Source organism: Tinamus guttatus, unplaced genomic scaffold (assembly GCF_059628265.1).
Source record: "Tinamus guttatus ecotype Peru unplaced genomic scaffold, ASM5962826v1 Tinamus_guttatus_pri_ptg000115l, whole genome shotgun sequence".
NCBI classification, from domain to species: Eukaryota; Metazoa; Chordata; class Aves; order Tinamiformes; family Tinamidae; genus Tinamus; species Tinamus guttatus.
Genome location: NW_028288649.1, coordinates 10,585,609 through 10,605,691, shown reverse-complemented (window position 1 = coordinate 10,605,691; position 20,083 = coordinate 10,585,609). Strand labels below are relative to the sequence as shown.

The 20,083-nt window shown below is 35.1% G+C and overlaps 1 protein-coding gene across 1 annotated transcript in view; it reads right to left on the bottom strand.

Moving 5' to 3' along the window:
* The window catches only part of TBC1D5 (TBC1 domain family member 5), a 265,333-nt gene extending 246,020 nt beyond the window's left edge, over nt 1–19,313 (bottom strand). Inside the window, exon 1 of the mRNA XM_088521207.1 lies at nt 19,254–19,313. The gene's annotated coding sequence lies outside the window, so the exon portion shown is untranslated. The remainder of the gene's footprint in view (nt 1–19,253) is intronic.
* Nucleotides 19,314–20,083: the final 770 nt, after the last annotated feature.

The window sequence follows — 20,083 nt, the reverse complement described above, 5'->3', positions numbered from 1 at the left end:
GGGTTGAAAAAGATTCAACAACAGTTGAATGGTGTAACATCCCAACCACTACTCTCCTGGGCACCATACTACGTATCTGATGCCATGTGCATCCCACAAAATAATCCTCTAATCTATGAGAAAGCAGAGGAAACCATAATGCAGGTAACATTCCCACAACTCATGTTTCATGTGGTTCATTTTGGTCCATTTTATTTTTAAATTTCGTGTCATCAGATAAGAAGAAATCAAGGGAGCCATCAAATGATTCTTACCCTGTGGAGACTAAAATTTGCAATTGGATGCTTTAAAAAAGGTTAGAAGACTGTCTTTTATGTGTGAAGAGCTAATTCACAGATATTTAGTCCTTTCAGAAACTAGATATACACCTGCAAAACAACTTTATATTTAATTTATAACAATTTTGTACATGAACAGAGGAGGAAGTTTCAGAGTCACTAAACGAGTAGCAGAGTCACAGGGTAATGATGGGTTTTTGTAAGACACACAAGAATTTGAGAAAGTGAACGGGATAGGCTTTGCTTTTCTTTTGGAAAAGTCTATTCCCAGGGGTGCTTAACTACAAAATTCTGAAAGAAAGACTTAACAGCTGTAACGTTCAGTATCATTGTATTCTTATATATCCACATTCTGAACTCCCGTTACTATTGGGATCCTTCCATTGCAGTGCTGGCAGAGATTGAGTTTGTACGATGGCATTTATTTTTAACCGGCTTTAAAGAAATTAATGAGTGATTTGGTCACATATTTACAGACTTCAGTAAAAGTCGATGCCGTCAATATACCAGAGAGACTGATTTGGCAATCGTGTCTCTAACTCACACGTACTCTCACTTCAAAATTATTCTCTCTTGTCAATGCATAAATGAGGTTTCTAGAATCATTAGGAAGGAAACCACAACACGACTGCCATTTCAAAAGACTTAGAAATACATGGTGCAGTTCAACGCTGATTCTGACCATCCTAAGAGCAGACAGGAACCAAAAAAGGATGTTCCACTTTGCCCTGGTCACTCCAGAGGAAGATATTTCTGCTGTGAACCAACTGAGGATGTAACTGAAAAGAAAAAGAGCCTGCAAGGACAAACCTGTTCTAAACTTGTGTAGGTGTAAGAAGATGGTGCATAAAGTAACATGGAGCAAAGGCAGCTAGTATACCGAGGAAAGCTCTGCAAGGAAAATGTGGACTGTGTGGGTTACAATTCTGCTCTCTTATCAATGTATTGTTTTTAAAATCGACTGTCAGAAACATCTGAAAAACAAATAATTTCTGGATTGCTGTTTTTTCTTTAATACAAATCCAAATGAATGCATGAAGACTAGGAAAAGAATGCAGAAAAGGGGGACAGAGGGAGCTAAGTATTCAGTTCAATGCTGCATGAAGCTGGAGATGATGTCAAAAAGCTCTGGTCCAGATTCCTCTCCTGATGGATGCTGATATGGCTGGCAATACCTATTCTTTAAAAAACTGAGACAGTCCCATTCTTTAAAATGCTGAAAGCAGTGAGAATGGTATTGCCTTTTCTGTAGTGTAGCACAGTTTCTGCAGAGGGGCTTCAGCACTTGTGCTCAGCTTAGTCTACAGCCTGGTATATTGAGTGCTGGGCTGAAATACGAGAAAATGTGTCTGAACTATTCCAGGGAAGGAATCAGGGTTCCACATATCCTGCACCTTGGTTGACATGTGAGAGGGCCCAGCTATGAAGTAAGAACTGAAAAGGACAGCATCTATTCAAGTATTGCATTTCAAAAATAAAGAGCTTTCAAGTGAATTTCTTCGGATTTCATAACTTGTTCAGCATACCAGTCTACATTAACAGATCCAGGCTTAACTCATCATTCTTCCTGACCATGTCTAGAGTTTTCCATCCTGAATTGATCCGATAAAGACAGATTTGCACATTCCAACACAACTATTATATAGGAGTAGTATCTTCACTCTCTAAAAATCTTTCCAACAGACCTTGCTAGGAAAGATAGGTCTTGGCAGGATGTTTAAATAAAAAGTGTGTTTCAATAAAATTACTCTTCAGCAAATATTTGATGTTGACCAGCTCTACTAGTAGCTACAAAGAATCTAGATGAGCTTAGCAGAACTTGATAAAGACATGCTCCTCCAGCAGCAGAAACAATAAATTTCTGATGCTGAGGGCAAAGATTTGCCTTCAAACAAAAACATACACGTTTCCTAGATAAATTGCCTCCATAGGCTAATGGAAAGCATTGATAGAGACAAAACATAAAAAGAGAAGTTGTGAGAACACACACATGGTTCATAAGTTTTCGGCATTCAGCAAAAGCTTTCAGGGCCACTTCCAAGTTTGGGGTTGGCAGTACTTGAAGGGCAAGCCTTTCTAAGGCTGAGAAATGCTTTAAGAGACAAATAATAAACCAGCCTCAGACAGAAAAGACAGAAAAACTGAATCAATCTGTTACTTTACTCTGACCTTCTTTAATAAATAATTCTTATTCAAAATAGCAATTAAACGACACTAAATAGGAGGATTTTAAAAAGTAAAATTAAATGCAATCAAATGAGAATTAATAAATAACAAAAAACCACAGTCATTAACTGCTAGAGATACCGTAGGAGCAAAAATAAGGTACAGAAGTTAAATGCATGGAATCTGGTATATTTTAATACCTCCCATGTGTGTTTTTTCATTTTACAATACAAATACAAAAAGCATGCATCTCAAACTTGATTCACAGAATCTAGAATTATCAAAATATTAGATTATTATAAACAAAAATATAATCCAATGATTAATACTTGAAAGATTCAATATACGCTTACCTATTTTCATAGGAAAAAAGAATCTGACTGCATTTCCCAATTCCTTAACATAAACTTTTAATTCATAATGTAAACTTGAAAAACTTTGTCATTCAATCATAGAAATCTAAATGACCAGTTAAGAGCCAAGTAAATCCTAGTTTCAGTGCAGATTTTACTCTCTGACATAAAGCTGTTGACAATACATTCCTCAATAAAGAAAAATTGAATTATAGCCTGAGGGTGGTTTAATTTGGTACAAATTTTGAATAATGTTATATACATTTCCAAAGCAGATGCTAAGAGACTCTGCAAGGACACTCAGCTCAATCAGAAGCCAGATTAAAGTTCCATCTGGAACGAAGCAGCTCCACAGTTCTATTACAATTAGCAGAGTCACCAATGTCAGACCCAAAAGTTGCGAGGTATCAAACTCTTTCTCTTCCAAACACAGCCATTATCCTGGAAACCAAACAAGTCCTTCCCTCGTCCTTAAAATGGAACTTTTGAAGCCATCACAAACTTGTGCTTTTAGAGCTGGGATGACAACTCTCATCTGGGTTATTATGGTCATGGGAATCCCTAAGATTACCCAGACTCAACACTTTTGTATCCGTTCTTCTATTATACACAGGTAGCATTAAAAATTGCACACGTTCAAGTAGCTGTGATACTCAATTATCAGCTGGCTGAGAATAATATAAAAGCTATCTGCACAAAACAAAATTCAAAATTGATTCTCACCTTTGCCTGCCCAATTTCCTGACCCCTCGTTATGAAGCAAAGCATTTTCCCACTGTATCCTTCTAAACAAATGTGTCCTATATCCCTGTGATCCACCTTCAGATAAATCAACAACAGAACTATGAAACCTGAATAACAAAGGTCAAAACCTAATTTTTCAGTCAAATGTCCAATGTAACAGTATTTTCCTAGATTATAAGATAAAAAACATTCTGAACTCAATTTTTTTCTGCAAATAATGTTGATATACACACAGTAAAAAGTTCAAGATAGAAAATCAAAATGTCATGCACCTTAAATTTATTCTTTTATCATTTAAATAAAAAATTCATCACATAAATAAGCAAGCCTGAAGGCCCAAGTTAGAAATAAAATCTTGTATCTCTTTTCTCCCAAATCAATCCATGATGGGTAAGCAGTAACACAGACATTACAAAAAAAAAATCTGACTACATAATGTAAAAGAAGATCCAGTTAAAGTGATTATTTATGTTTTTCCAGTTATTTATTTTAGTTGACTTGATTTCTGCTATGAAATAGCAAGCTGCTAAGTCCCAAAATATCAGCAATGTTTCTGTCCATTTATGTCTATTTATGTCTAACTCAGATCAAAGTGGAGAGAGAGCTGTAGCCAGTGTCCAATTAGCAGCCTAAACTTAAATTAGTGTTCAAATATTGTCCAGTAATCTCCATATCCGAAATTTACTCTTCTTGAACTTTATAAGGAAAAAATATAATCTGGTCTAATGCAGAACACAAAAGGTTTTTTCCTTTCACCACACTTTTCCCCTCCCTCTGTTCAATTCTATATTCTTTTGTATTCCACAGCCTGTTAGCCACAATCATTTTGAAAATTCAAGTATATTGAATGCAGCATATTCCTCCTACCTAGGATGGCAGAAATACAACAAAAACTCCAGTAAATTAAATATGTTTGAATCAACATTGGTCATCCTTGATACTGCCAGACATACTTCTACTACAACTCTTAATATAGTTTCCAATAATTACCCTGTAAGTGACGTAAAGCTAACTTGCGCTAAAATTTGTTATTGTTTTCAGGAACAAAGGAAAAAAAAAGGCTCACTATTCAATACATGAAAATATCTCTTATATCTAATTAACTTAATTAAAAACACTCTTTTGATATTTATAAAAGTGATAAACTAAATCAATATTTTAAACACTGTATGCAGTCTACTTCAAGCAATCAACACACAACTTCACCAGCAATCTGGAATTCATGAACTCTTCTTTTTAAGAAAAACAGGGATATTCTTTACTTTAGAGCTTGCTTTTAGCACCCATATTACCTATATGGCATTACTATATTCTATACTATACAAAGACGTATCTCCAATTATTTTTGGAAGGAAGCTCTTCTATCTCAGCTTTTTCTGAAAATGCATGTGAGACCTTTAAAAAGTAATCCTGCTGAGATGCTCAAGGGAAATTGTAATGGACCAAGTTCCTTTCTTATAATGTAAGAAAAGTTCTTAAAAAGTAAAATGATCACAGCTTTGTAGCAGTGAATAATAAATGTTTTACCAAAACTGAAAAATTCACAGAATATCTTGTGGAAAACAGTGCTATGAAGAATAAAATACTGTAAATATCTCCCTTTCATTCTTTTTCCTAATTAAGGAAGTTCAAATAATTGACCCTATACTGAGAATCTATACATTTCAGAATATTTGTTTAATATTCTTCCTTCTATAGATATATCTTAAAAAATAAAACTGAAATCATGACAATCTAAACTACAAAAAAATGCTACAAGTGTATGTGTTTGCTCCTAAAAGCATGAAGAACTGGGGAAAGATTAAATGAAGTTGATAAGTGACATTTCCCAAATCAATAAAAGGAGTTGCATCCTCAAAGAGTTATTATGCAGGCTGTTGACTCCTGCCTAAAAAGGCAAAAAAATCGCACATATTCAAAAAATTACCACAAATATTTGGGGGGGGGGAAAAATCCGAAAGCTACCAAATACAAGAAACCAATTCTGATTCTGCTGGGCCAAGAGCTCCAGAAGGCAGAAAAGCATACGAGGGAATTACTATCATAGGCATCTCCTGTTCTTAAACTTTTCCCCTGAAATCTTTCCTCAGCCAGACTGGAAAAAGGACACTAGGTTAAGAGCACATCCAGACTGATCCATTGGCTGACATGTTGTTTAGAAAAACCTGACTATTAAAAGAATAAGGGAAAAACAGGTGAAAATCTGCAAATGGTTTGCTCAAGGACTGCCAGAACTCCTGACTGCGAGAGCCTCTCCCGTAGGTGCAGAACTATCATGTCTCGTTTTTCTATGTTATATGATGAGCTGAGTCCAAACAACTTTCAAGGCTGAAAATCAATGGGGAAAGCAGGAGGGCTTGTTATTCTCTTTTAAACTCTGAATACAAACTATGTCTAAAGATAAAACTCATTGGTTTTAAGATTTTTCTAGAACACAGTGAAGAGTTTATTATATGCAAAATCTTGCAAAAAAAATCATTTTAATTTCAGAATGTTTTTTCCTTCCCCTTTTCTTGTATATCCAGCAAATGCAATTACCTCAGGTAAAATACATATTGCTATTTTTGTGCAGTTTTAACTCAATGCCGATATACATTGAACTAGACACAAATCATGAATAAAAGAAGTCCTAAATATAAACAATGTTTCTTGTAAAAATAAAAAATTGTATATGTTGAAGTCTACAATTGCTTTAAAAATGCATAAATGTCCCATATTATGTCTATCAAGAAATAAATGTACCTTTTCTCTAACAGTTTTATATTTATTTGCAAATCAACATTTGCTACAGACACCACCTTTCTTTGGGAAATAAGGAAGGAAGAACCATGATTAATATCCATTTACATCTAGATTTTGATTTAAATCATGATTAAATGGTTGATTAAAGCCACAGAAAACATTCCACACTGATTTGATTTGTGTTACCATCAGATATAGCATGTTTACAGAAACATTTTCTCTAATAATAATAAAATAATAATACAGATTAATTCTTACAGCTCCGCCATTCTATAACATCACCAGTGATTGCACACCAAAGCAAACAACAAAATTTGTGCATTGAACTAAACTATGTTTTTTTCTGATGCCTGGTATAAACTGTCTTGGTATCTTTGGAACAGGCCACAGCTCGGTTTCCAGATGCATTCAACAACTATTGTCAGGTTACAAAAATTTCGCACGGACTCAAGGAGTTTTCTTGAAGTTCACAGATCTGGAACGTGAATCCTGCAGCGCTCTCTGTGCTGCAGTCATCAAGGGAAGCCAGGGAACAGGATTTTCATGCGATTCTTCCCCAATTTACAGGTGCGTAGCAATTAGGCTCTACTTCAACAAGATTCACAGCAAAAAAACAAAGTTCTTTTAATTGTGCTGATTTTAGTCAGCATGGTCACTGCCTCTCATTTTTCTTGAGCTAGCTATTTGGGTCAAAATACTGCCACTTCCTAAGAAATGATTTCCCTTAAAGCTGCAAATTGTGTCCAACTATTGGATCAATGGAAATAAATGCAAAACTGTGAATTTTATACCTTCCAAAGAATAAAGGCTGGATTAAAATGGCCCTGATGGTTTAGAATTCAATGTTATTTGGATGGATTAGACTAAGAAAGTAGTGAAAAATAAACCAAAAGCTTACTCTATACCTGTTAAGTTATAGTATTCATCATTTCCTATGTAGTCTATCACCCTACCTATGAGATCCACCTTTCCTCCAGTAATACTGACATGAAGGAGAACTCAACGGTTTTAAAGTGATTAGCTTTTAACTCTGATGCCACATGAAATCTTCTTTTTCTTTTCTTTTTTTAAAGAGATGGCCAATCTTCAACCCTACAATACATATAGAACTGGATCACATTTTTACTGTTTTTAGACACTTGAAAGGCAAATATTTTTAGGGAAAGCGTGATTCCTGTGTCTTAGAAAAGAAGATGGTCAAACTGAAGCTAAACCTACAGGTAAGCTAAAGCCTTACTAAATGCCTGACAAAGCTACTTCAGCAAGGTAGCATGAACAAACCCGTCACTAACCTTCTCCAGTTCTTTCTCCCTCCATCATTCATCTTACATCTTTTCTTTATCAACAACTTCAATCTTTCCTTTATTTTGCTTCCTCTCTTATAGGTGTAAGACACTCCATTACTCCTGTTTCTAAATCCTCTCACCAGTTACTTTTCTCTGCCTTAAACACTATTTACCCAATCATTGCATGCTTCGGAGCAGCAGGGCCTCTGCACATGTAATTGGAATTTTACACAATGACGTTCAGGTGAAATATAGCAGAAGAGTTTAACAGGTGACTAAGGCAACTGATATTCGAGTCAGTCTCCTCTGCAGCTTCAGAACTAGCTCCAACACAATCCTCAAAACCAGAGGATGAATAAGGCAGTTCATCTACCTTAGAAGCAGCTCACTTCAGGCAGAGGAAATGCAGACAGCTTTTCAAGGCTAGGCTTCGACTCACACACACAGTCACTGCTCATCCTGCTCCTCAGTGTACATGCAGGTATGGTCTACTACGTCAATCATATTTTGCTTATGCCTATGATTTTACCTATTGCATGCATGCAATGAAAAAGGAGCTTAAAAATGGGGGGCGATGGAGAAAAGTAGTCCTCCTTCCAACCTGAGGAAACTTTAGACAAATTTGCCTTTGATAATCGACTGAACAAGCTGCACTGCAAGCATCAAGGGATGGTGTAGGGATATCTAGCAGGTGCTGCAGTTTATCACAAAACCGTCTAAAATAATTGGAAGTGACAACCAGCACTACCACAAATGATTTATTAGTCTTTCACTCAGCTTTTCAGCTTCCTCAGGGCCAGAATAAATAATTTACCAACTCTGTATCTTCCAATCATTAATTCTTCCCTGTGCATCCAAACTACATTTAACTCTGCTGGGTTCAGTGGAATTAAAAAACACAATACGGAGACTTTCCCCCTCCCAAGCATAGTGTTATCTGACTTTATCTAAAAGGAAAATTGTCAATCAAAATGTGTATCTGGTGATAGAAGGATTAGAGGTAGCAACTAATGTACAGAATATTCGCAGAACAAAATGAAAGTTAAACTGAAGAGGTACCCACAATGAAATGTTCCCAGGGCGTTAGGTGCATTCTCAAGATACAAAGTACTGATACGATCTGAGAACACTGATTAGCATCGTGTTCCTAACCTAACAGTAGTCATAGGCAAACATCTTGCATGTCCCACACAGTGAATGCACGATGAAACTCTGGGTGGCATACCTTCAGAAAATAAACGGAAAAATAAAATGTGGCCAAACTGGAAGAATTAAGCATGATCAGAATGATACTGTAAAAAGATAATATTTCTTGAGAAATAACTCAATTATTGCAAATACATTAACAGTGCACAAGATTTACTAATGCCTTTGTGTTCACATGATAAAAAGAAATGAAACAACTATTATACAAGGCAGATTTGGAAACCAGGAGTATAAAATGACATAAAACCAAAGTACACTTTCAAATTTAAACACAGTATATAAGGTACCATATTCCTATTAATTATGTAGAGAAAACACAGAGAAAACAAAATCACACCCTAAATCCATTTTTGATGTAAGCTAGTCTTGTCTCATTAAATCAGCATCTATGATTAAAACCAAGATCATTTTTGGTACATAATGTATTGCATTGTTAGAGTAGCATCTGTTTGTTGCACAGCAACACATTTTTCAGCTTTAAGAAACTGTACTCATATGGAAGAAGCAATCCAGACTTTGAAGATATGAAAATATTTTTACTTCCAAAAGCATTTTGTAGTAAAGGGGTTAATAACATTAATATGCTAATATTTTGCATTCCAAGAAGAGGCTTCAAGCTGTTGGAAACATACAGAAGAAAAATTTCATGGTACTAACAGCTTTCTTTCAGTCCTATGGGACTAAGACAACTCAAACTTTAAGTGCTTAGAAGAAAAGCTCTGTAAAGCTATGAAGGCTAATCAATAGGGCTTTCACCAAATGATAATATAGTCTGAAATGAAATAAATTGGCCATAACAAAAATGCCTTACCCCTTTTCTCATTAATCTCAATATAAAGAAAAGTACAGTATGAACTACAAGTTCAAAATAGCTGACATACAAAGCACAAGTATATTATCACAATACTTCAAACAATGCAAAAGTTTTCCATAAATACAGAAATTTATGATCATTTATATAAAAGTAATTAATTATACTCTGTAATTCCTTTTCACAAACATAAATTCTGCAGTTCTGTATTCTTATTTTACTGGACGGCAAGACATCTCAGTGAAAGGGACGAATCATCATCTGCTGCACTTGCCCAAGCACAACAAACTGAACTGAACTGCCCTATATTGTCCACAGCTCACTGCTGTTACAAGAGCTGAAAGAATTCTCTTCACCATGACAAGGGATGTTCTAAAACAATGCCAAATCTAACAAAACCTGCAATAGTGTAAAATAAAGCAAAACTTTAAGGGAAACTGAACCACAGGCAAGAAGATATTGATCTCTGTGCTTTCCCAACAACTAGGGCAAAACAGCCTTCAAAAAACAGTCTTCTTAGATACAGATGATGCATCCTGGGAAGTCTGTTAGAAAACAACTGAGACCCCAGCAACAAATCACAGGGCCACAGGTTATTTGGCCAAGGAGTCAGTTATTTAGATCCATAAGAGAGCACATCTCATAGCCAAATAAAAAAAATTACAAAGTATATTGCCTGCTGTTTGGGCAACCTGGATCTAGGTCATATAAATAGAGATCTCCACAAAAGCTTTATTATTATTATTATTATTTTATTTCTGAAACCAATGTGTAATGGAATCTTTCTGGACAAATGCACCATCTTTTTTGCTTGGACCACACTGTTCTCCTTATTGAATACTTCCCCATTTTGAATGCTAGTGTATAATGAAAATTTATTGCTATACAGATTTCTTTAAAGATTCAAAAAAGAATCCAGCTGTCCAGACTTCATTTCTAAAGTTTGTTCATATTCTTATGCCCGAGCTTTCAAACTCATAGCCAGTGGTATAAAACAAAAGGCTAAAACAGGGGGGGGGGGGGGGGGTAGGGAAAAAAAAAAAAAACAGATTCAGGATTCAGCCTTGAAATAGCTGAAGGAGAACAGTGTATCAGATATAACATAATCAATTATAAAATTTCACTGAAACCTTCACTACTTCTACAAGAATGCAAAGAAATATTCAATCTCTTTAAGAATACTTGCTATCTCCTCACATGAGAAGCTGACAATGAATCTTCATGGATCAATCAGTTATGGGTATATCTATAATTAATAATGTCTGTTTACAAGGTATGTCCCCAAAGGAGAAGCAGGCAAATTTATAATTGAATTTATCCCCAAACAAGAAGCATGCTGGCAGAGGTCAGTTTTGACAAAACAGCCGTAACTAATACATAGGTTCCCAGATTTTTTCTTTCTCAAGAAAGTCTTGGCATGCTTTTTCACCTCCATCAAACTAGTCTCCTTTCCTCACTTTTTTTTCCTCACCACAAACCATTTTTATATCCTGACAAAATAATAATAAGAAATGCTTAGCAATTAAGTTCAATTTTATCTGCATTAGCGCTGAGTATATTTGTTATCTCCAAAGGAAGTGATGCAGAGCGTGGCCACAGAGGCCCCTGCAGCAGTGAATTAGGAACCAACCCCCTGGCTCTCATAGCAGTGCTCTCTGGGGTATATAAATCATCACCCACCACTGACCGAATGCATACGTTCAAACTCTCAAATTCTTCAGAGAGACACATTTAACTGGGCTATCAAAAGCCTGCTTCAAGCACCACCAGCACAGAATAGCAATCCAAGCTGATTGTAGGTATGCAAGGCCAGCCAAGGTTATGAATCCTAAGTACATTTCTACAGGAGAACTTCACCTCGACAGCTTACAATAAATGGGACAGACTTTCATTATGCAGAGCATTCTTAGATTTTTTCTTCTTCCAAAACTAATATTCAAAATCAGTTTGCTGTAAAAATAACCACTATAAAAGAGTATTCATAAAAATCCACACAAATGATGAAAAGAATGGTAACTCTGTGATCTAATATGGGGTTACAAAGCAAAGCCTGCACCTTTCCAAGTCTCCAACACTTTCACCTTGATTCTCTCTTGTTAAGTGAAAAAGAAATAATTCAGTTCAAGATCAGGATCTTTGTCCATAAGAACCTCAGGAGAGAGGGGAGCTCTTCCTGTGGAAGTAGATTTTATTTGCCCTTTTCCCTATGGCGTTGACATGTGCCTTGAAACAAAAGTGATGAACAATCCTATGTTTATTATTACTCAAGAATTTTAAAAATCACCTCTTTAAAAAACACAGAAAGAGTGAGTCAGAAAAAAAAAGGGGGAGGGAGAGAGAGAGATGTTTCAAAAACAGCTGTAGCATGTAAAAGAAATTAGCATGAGTGACTGCAGGGAAAAAATCAGCAATAGTCTTTGAAAAAATCTGGCTTGGGTCACTGAAGAGAAAACAGAGGCAGATGCTAGGCTGCCTAGCCCAGGTCACTGCAGGGAGAACAACAGCTGTTTGCACGACTCTTGCCTGGGACACTAAATTGGTGCTTGAATATACTGAGCCATTTATATAATAAATGCTTCATGATTTTAGTTTGAAAGAAAAGTTGAAAACAAGATAAATTTTGGGGGATTGAGTTATGTCAAGTTAGGCCATTTACTTACTTTTACTTTCTTTTTGCCTAGTTGTACCCCCCCTAAAAATGAGTACAAATATTGACTGGCTTTGTAGATCTATGTTCAAAATAGAAAAAAGAAAATTCTGAAGTGCTTTACTAAGTTATCAATATTTCAACAGTCCCTTAAAAGCTGTTTCACAGCACATGCAGTTGGGACCATAGGGTCTGCATTCACTCTGTATTATTTGTATTATATTTTAAGACATTTTATTTTCCCCCTCAAGTGGGAATGAAAAGACTAAGCATCAGTTCATCTTCGTTTTATCCACAATTACTGGATAAACTTTTAGCTGAGAGTTAGAGGACTTTCTTTTATAACCCATCATCAATGTTAGAATTGAGTGAATACAGAGTTGTTGTCCAACCATTGTAGGCTTTTATTAAAAACCTTCTATCACAATTTCTGGATATGTTAGGGAAGACTGAACACACATTATGAATCCTGGTAAGCAGAAGAGAGTCTTTTTAAGTGATTTTTTCCATGATTCTCCAACTACCCATTTCATGACTCATGCGCTCTCTCCAATCATATTATTCATCACTCCTTTTCATGAAGAGAAGAAATTACAAATGATTATATCTTGATTCGACTGAGTACAGAAAAAGATCTTTAGACTCAATGGACAACTCTACTCAATAGATTAGCTACTTATTCAAAATAAGTTTTACTGAAGATGCAGAATAAGTCTTCAGATGTGCATGCAGTTTCACTAATTGTTCTGAGAATGTATTACATGCACATGCATACAGTACGGTCACTCTCTAAGCCAGTATACAAATACACTTCTCATTCCCATTCCCATTACTTTTACTCTCCTTCCTAAATAGTATAAGTATTTATTAAAAAGAATTAGGTATGGCAAAGAAAATAGAAAATATTTAAAGGCATTGATTTAGAAGTTGTGAATGAATGTGTTTCAGCATGTAATGGGCATTCTCTTTTGAAGCAAAAGAGATAGTAAAAATAGATATAATATAGGGAAATGGAGAGTAGCATTGTAACAAAAACAGTTCTGCATATAAACAGAAAAAAGTGAACTTACCTACCTAGTCAAATAATAGCAATAATTTCATTTGATGACTGCATATTATGAGGAATGTCAAAGGACAGCTTACACACAAAGCATCCAGCCTACCCATGCACACCACCTTCTGTCTATCAATAGATATTGTAATTCCAAAGGAATGACTTGTTTACTCGAACATGTAAAATTCATATTAATGGTTGCTGTACAAAAAACAAGTTTTGCAGCATTAACCTAAATCTGATTTTTAAAATCAAATATTGGAAATAGAACTGACTGATAGAAATATGAAATAATGGAACAATCACAGACGCCTAGGTTCTCTGACAGCTCTAGCCACTGAAACATGGCATTTGCAAAGAGAGAGAAATAATATAAAAAAAAGATAAAGCTCGTTATATTTGATATTTCTGTTGATTCTTTTCACAACAACTATCAGGGATGTTTTTAACGTTTGTTTATCCTTACAACAGAGTAGGGAACATTAAATCCAGCTACAACCATATGACAAATGCAAGAACCTGGGATAAAAAAAATAGTCTAAAATCAGTGTTTACTAAATATAATGCTGTAGAAGAATATATTCATCAACTTCAGTGCCGCTATCATCTTGTTTTAAGTTACGCTCAAATGTTTTCAAGATCAGAAGTTCAGCAGAAGAATAAACATGTTATAGTAGAGACAAGTCACCATATAAGGCACAGCCTTCACTGAACTTCTTGCATCCTCACTGTATTTCTGACAAGACATTAGTGGCTCCTTCTGCTGTGCATCTTAAGTTCTTAGGTATATGATAAAATAGCATACTTATGCATGACAGGATAGAGTATGCTGGTGGTGTTTCAAGTGTGGCCTAACTTTACACAAATAAGGGGAAGTTATACTAGCAAAGTTGATTTTTAGCTTCTTTCAGCTCTAGAAGGCAGAAGTAGGAGAGGCCTGGACAAGACTATGTGGTTTTAGCAAGACTATAATTTTGATAGTAGGTTGCATCTGAGGTAAAAATGTGTCACTAGGATAAATAGCTAACAAAGTGCTCCTCATACAGACTTGGTCTAATTCATTGAAACTTTTCAGTGAGAAAGAGAATCACTGAAAACTTCCTAGACCTTCTATGAGATACATCTCGAGAACTGATGGTCATCTTTTGGATGTTATTCATTTCCTGCAGTTAACATGCATTAAAGAAACCCAAAAGATTGCCTAAGGTTTATATAATATTCACACCATTACTGAAATATAAACCATTACTGTAATTTGCTTCACTGCCAGCAAAACAGGAGGTGCATCCTCTTCACAAAAACCCTCAGATAGTATGATGGCAAGTGACCTTCTAAAAATTGTACAGATAGAGAGAACCAAGGGAGGAGATACCGAAAAAAATACAAAAACATTAAAACAGAACTCACATTATGAACATCTGAGAATCTATGATTTGCTGAAAAATATAATACAATGAAAATAGAGTGACTATAATAAAAAAACTACATGTGTAACTACTAATAAAGATGCTTAGATGTTGAAAAGGTTTTCACAGAATGGGCAATTGTGGTGCAGTATTCAAGCTAAAACTCATGATGCACTAGGTGAATGTTTAACCATCAACTGTAATACCTTCTAACGTTCCTTCATATGAAAAAAATGTAAATCTATTATGTAGAGAAAGATGTACGAACAAATATGATGCTTTAAAGAACAGGATATTTTAATAGTGAAATAGGATTCCTTATCTCTCCTATTGCTCAAAGACGCTCAACACAAAAAAATCTGGTCTTCCCAAAAACCCACTGCTGCTACCAAGATTATGCCTGGAAGTTCCTATCACCATAGTATTGCTGCTCACAGTTGCACAATTTCTCCTTAAACTCCTATCTTCATATAACTATTATCTCCCCAGTTCCCCCTAGTTCAAGTCAAGAACAGCTGTTTACTTCTTTTTGACCCTGATGTAGAGCATAATCTGGACTTGATGTGGCAATTCCTGTTGGCGATACCTTTTCCCTCTTGCCAACATTCTCCGCAGTTCTGCAAAGACTTTTTTGAGGAACATGAAGAATTTCTGCTAGCTTCAGTTATTTTTTTAAGGTTCAATCTTATCACAAGCTCCATTTTAGCTTTTTAAAAAAAAAAATTAAAAGCTTATAATTTCTTTCTAAAATATCATGCTTCCATGTCAAGTTCAATCAGTCTCCCATCCTATAACATCCAAAACACATTGAAAACAAGCTCTCGTACAAAGTGAAACAGAAGTATTAAGTTATTGAATACTCATTTTATACATCCAATGCATGTGTTCGGTTTCAAATACTGGAGTATTTTTCTAGTATTTCCTCCTCAAGGCTTTTTTGACACTTGTAAAGCTTGATTTGTGAGAGTGCCAATCCCCATCCTCTGAGGCAAGCTAGTGTCATTAGGACAACACAATCAGGCCTTATTGTAGTAAGAAGAAACATCATTTAGTATCAATGGCACATTGCTACTGATTTGAACTCCTCCTTGCTTCATGGGTGAAATAACAGGCTCCTACACACAGACCCTCTAAGCATACCAATAGAGAACAGAGGCAAGAAACATACTAAAAATGGATATATTAAAGATACAACAGGAAATATATGACTCATGAGATGTAAATTCTTTTATCTGTATGGAATAAATTGAAGAGGAGCTTAATATGGCTTCTATGATTTCTATGGAGTTAGATTAGAACAGAAATATACCTATCAATAATACACCAGATTTAGGTCTCCCAACGAGCATCTCCTAACTGCTCAGCAACCTCTGCGAAACAAGTCAGCTTCATTTTCATTATCTAATACATGACTATTCACATTTTTAAAATGACTCTTTTTTTAGCATCCTCGTTGGCTGTTTCAGCATAAGACTGACTGAGCCTACAATCTAAATTATCCTTTCACATTACTAACAGGATCTCTTTAAATTGGAGGTAAAGAACAGTCTATCAGAATGGAGATATGATTTTTCTATTTCTGAAAAACAATCTGCAATTTTCAGGGAAAAAAAAATCCATATTTTTCTTCTTAAAAAGACACAGAAAAAGAATATAGTTATGGTCATGTAATATTAATATAAATACATTGAACATAAATAGCTCTCCCTCTAAAACTTGAAGCACCTTTAAGCAACTTCATGAACTAAAAAAAATTAGGCATGTAGTAAACTGAAATATTACTTATATTGCCCAGCTGCACCCAAATTAGGCTACTTTTAAACACCTCTGTAGCACCTCAGTTAGCATGCTAGAATTCTACAGTCTATTTCTTAAAATGTGAACTAAGTAATATACAAGGCATAAAAAATATTTCAAGACAGGATCTTTTTAAAAATACAGTAGTGTAGGGAACAGAGCTATTTTCATACACCATCCAGAAAATGGATGAGGTGTGAAAGAAATCTCTTGTTTAATGTGACCTTTGGCTGTACTTTCACTTGTCATCATTATAGAGTAGCTACTTTCAGTGCCAACACATAAGCTGCGTTATATTACCCTATAACAGCAGTAGCATGTATTTCAAGAAGTGCTTCATACTCTGAGAATCTGGTAGCAGAATGTATTGACAGCACTTACCTTTGTAACCACATATAATAGGTCTTACTGAACAATAAGATCTCATTTATGCAAGGAAATAAGAGTGAATGTACAAAAATTCATAGACCATGTCACATAAACCAGCATACATCCAGGAACTCCCTTGGAGTTCTCCATTTCAGTCAAAACATTCAAATAAAGAGAAATGTAAATTTCGGATTAAAATTCTGCCCCAAATGATGAGAATATTCAGGGCTTCGCTACTGTGCACAGACCAAAAATACTGCATCGTTAGGATGTGCAACATACTTGACTTTTCTGAACATATGTAATTAAGAAAATATTTCCGGCAAATGAATTTGAAATTCAAGGAAGATTAATAGAACAAATATGACAAATTTACGTTTTGTACAATGGTAGCAAGCTGCAGAATAAAAATCAGTAGCTATCATTATCTAAAGCTCTTCATCTAATGCTGCAGAGAGAAAAACCATTGATACATACTGTACACACATTTTTATCCATGTGTATAAATCAAAGGAAACAGTTTCCTTTAAGGCAAGCATATGAAGATACTAAAGCAAGATACAAATTAAATATTCATACATTCAATATTTCAAAATAAGGAATTTGGATATACACATGCATAATTTAAGTTCTATAGTGAAACCTGTCTACAGAGGCCATTTCTACTGTATTTCAGCAGCATTGAAACTTGAAATGTACAATGCAGCCTTTCCATGCTGTGTTAAAACTTTAAAGTATATAGTAATCCATTACAGGCACTAAACATAGAATAAAGGCCATCTTATGCGCACGGCGCTTTTCCACAGGAACTGCTGCTTTGCCCTTATTCATTAAAGCTCCTTCAGCGCTCTGAAACCCTGTGTCAGTCACAGCACTTCCCTACAAGGCGGCTTCAGACTGCTGCAGGAGCTACTCCTGGAAACACAAGTCAAATAGGTAACTTCAGAGAAGGTTTATAAGGTTTACAGCTCCTGAAAAAACACCTCAGTGAAAATTTACTGCCACTCAAATCCTGATCTGAGGCACCTGCTGCAAACTCCATGGACGTGGTGCTCCAATATGAAGCCTAAATTTGACCCTTTGCACTGCTTTTATATATTTATTCAAGGCTCTCCAGAGAAAAAGACTAGACTTCAGACCTTTTTAATTGGCGAAAGACAGCAATGTAATAACAGGCTTCACAGCAGTATGCTGTGAGATAAGGATGATTCTTTGTGAACACGGAACAATAGTTTACATATAGCAACACAGATATACTACATTTTTACAGTTTATAAATTCCTATACATGCAAAAAAACATAGTGGGAGGAGGAAAATGTAACCCATTTACCACTCTGAAATATCTCCTTCTACATGTCCACAATATCTAAAGGTACTGTCATTTCTCTCCATATATTTAAAACTTTGCTAGTAAGAAGGAACTCTCCACATGAATTACTTGTAGAATTTTATTATTTTATTTATTAGCAGAAGTTAAATATATTAGTTCAGCTATAAAAAGGCTCATTAAAAAGCACCCTTTTCATTTTGACAAAAATATCGGCAGTAAACTTTAAGGATAACTAAAGATTAATTAACAACGGGAAAACAGAACAACTCTGTTTCTATACATTTTGAAGCAAACATTTATCTTTGTTCCTTAAATGTCACTCATGTGATCTTGACACACCTATGAAATAATAGAAGCAAAAGCTAAAGAAGTAGAAAAGCAGTATTAAGCAAAATAAAGCTAAATAAAATTAGTATCTACCTGGTAAATTACTTATTGAAAATCATCTATGGATTCTGCAAAGAATACATTTTTGCCTTAGAGCTAGTAGTTTAATTTTCAAGAACCAAGAAAGAAAAAAAAATCAAAACTAGTCAGTAACAATGCAGCGTCGAAAAGCAATAAACTCAAAATTAAGTTATAAATAATTTAAAGCATGTCATGAAGATGTATTAATAATTCATCAGATAAATAATTTACTAAATAATCAAATAAATAAATAATGAAATACATAAATAAATCAGCAAATAAATAATTCTGCAAAATAACCTAAACAATAAGTCACTAAAACAAATGACAAACCTGCAAAACTACAATGATTTTCTAAATTCTGATAGTTTTAAATAAACAAATGTATATAAACTAGATCAATCTTTGGTGGATAGAGAAGTATTTTTCACTGCTATTGGTAAATTCCTGATTACACCGCATAAGGATACAATTTTAGATTTTACAAGACTGCAGTTTTTTCCCCTTGTAAATTATTAACACGATTGCTACAATACATCCTGCTCTGTATTTTACAAGTAATCCCTTTATGTAGCTCATTTTTCCCCCCAAAATGAAAATCCCCTTACAACATTCTTAATTCACTTCCCCCCCAGCCGGCAAGCACAGAACTTACAGTGCCGCAATCGCCGCCTTGGTGGTTCTCTCACTAGCTTCTGCAAACCTTCAGAAGTTTTGCTGCAGGGGGAAAACAAGTAGAATAACCTTAATTATTACAGATGGTATCTCATTCATTAGTGGATGACAACATTTTATTTGAAAGCACAAGAAAAGCTGTTTTATAATTCTACAAAGCAACTTAATGCGAAACAACCATTATAGTGTGCAGACTACCAAAAGTTTTTAGAAGTCTTTGGTGGAACGAGTTCAAGCAGACTGAGGCCTGTTTCTTGTATTTAAGCTGACACACAATCTGTGCAAATTGGCACTAACTCAGATGTAAAGACAAACCATGAGAAGGACAAAATACTTGGCTGACATCTAATGTTATCCTTGATTTTCGAAGTTCATAGTCCTTGAAAGAACACAACGAGACCATTTAATATCCACTATCTAAGTACATTCACAATTTAATTATCACACTGTGCTCCAAAGCCAACACTGACACCACAGAGGTCAAAACTCACTGATCTCCTGAATCAGTTTACATTCCCTATTTATTTTAATGAATAATATTGACAGTCACCACAGTTTTCTTCCAAGAGGTATTTTGTAGATAGAGCATTTAAAGAAATGTGCCAGAAGCGTAATCACATTATCAATTTTTATCTGTGCTGTCTAAAAGGAGGTTTATTTGCTTCCTACCATAACACACATTACGGAAAACAGATTTTCAAGCCACGTCACTATTGTGGATTCTTAAACTCTGTAGTGGCTTGTAATACGGAATGAATAAATCAAGCCCGAAGTTCCTATTCAACGACATGTCATATACATACATGTTTT